The sequence below is a fragment of the Primulina huaijiensis genome, chromosome 7 (genome assembly GCF_012295235.1).
Source record: "Primulina huaijiensis isolate GDHJ02 chromosome 7, ASM1229523v2, whole genome shotgun sequence".
In the NCBI taxonomy this organism is placed as follows: domain Eukaryota; kingdom Viridiplantae; phylum Streptophyta; class Magnoliopsida; order Lamiales; family Gesneriaceae; genus Primulina; species Primulina huaijiensis.
In genome coordinates, this window is record NC_133312.1 from 20559240 (window position 1) to 20560840 (window position 1601).

Below are 1601 nucleotides of genomic sequence, written 5' to 3' on the forward strand. Positions count from 1 at the left end.
TCTTCCTCTGGCTTTCAGATAGTCCTTCTTTCCACTACTGCTTCTACCACTCTCGAATCTGGGAAGGGGTTGCTGTGGTATCGGTACTGGGGCAACATACGAAGCTCCTCTATGCCTAATCAGGCCAGCTTCTGCTCCCTTTGCTCTGTTCAGGGCATCAGCAAAATTATTCGGTCGTCCTGTGTTCACCAACGTAAATATCTCAGGATTCAAACCATTGATGAACTGATCAGCCACCGCTTCCTCATTTTCGGCTACGTGCGGAGCGAATCTCAATATTGTAGAAAATTTAGACACATATTCCTCAATATTCAGCTGTCCTTGTCTCAGATTCGCAAACTCAGCCCCTTTATCTTTTCTGTATGACACAGGGAAAAATCTCTGATAGAACTCGGTTTTGAAGACATTCCAGGTAATAGACGTACCTCTATGCTCCAATGCCCTCTTGGTCGTAATCCACCAATTCTTGGCAACATCATGTAATTGGTGTCCTATCAGTTTCACCCTCCGCTCATCTGTGTGGTTCAGTGAGTCAAATAGCATCTCTATGTCGTCCAACCCGCTATCGCAATCAACCGCTGATTCAGTGCCTTTCAAAGTCGGCGGGTGAAAAGACTGAAATCTCTTCAGTAGTGTCTCCATCGGAGTAGCTGTAACGTCCATCGGAGGATTTGAAGTACTGCCCTGTTCCGGAATTCGTCGGTGAGGCATATCTAATTATCAAAAAGATTAGTAACCCCAAACCATAATTCTGTTTCTCAGTCCTCCTCCGATCATCTTACTGCTGATTCAGAATCGGTACTGATTCATACTCAATAATACGCATTACCATATTAAATCAAATAATCAGGTAAACAGGTATTAAAGCAGTAAGACATGCTATCAATCAAAAGCAGGAAAGAAACTCAATCTACCCCGCTCACTAGCTTCTATCTCAATCTAAAGGATCTATCGCTCTGATACCACCTGTTGTGGGGACCCGGACGCTAATCAATTCTTAATCATCATGATGATCAATTTACTAATCCAGTAATTAGGGTCATAAATTTTTTTTTTCTTTAATTGCGGAACGTAATGGAATCAAACTCCTATACATATCAGTATGAGAGTATAAATCTGATACAACATACAAACATCTCAAACTAAGGTTCAACTACTAATGTCAAGTGTCAAAACCCTATATACATCAAAGTCCGAAGTCTCCACTCTAATCACGATCTCTCCTCATTTCCTGGACCCTGATCCTGTCCCACCTGTTGTCATGTACACATACAAACAAGACAACAGCCGGATAACTCCGGTGAGAATATAATCCCAGTATAAATCAACGAACATGCGATAATATAATCAATATAAAAGCATGCAGTAAATATCAGAAATAAATGTCAAATCTGAAACATGAATCCATATAAAACTGTAAATAAACTCGTGACTCCACGTCTCAGACTAGACTCAATCCTAGTCTAGGGATCCCGGTTTCCAGATGATGGCATTCCATATCGAATATCCGTGATAGAAGAAACTCCAATTCTAATCAACATCGATATAACCAAACATCCAGTGTCTTGACCTATCCGTCACAGACCTTAGCACTTTCGCTA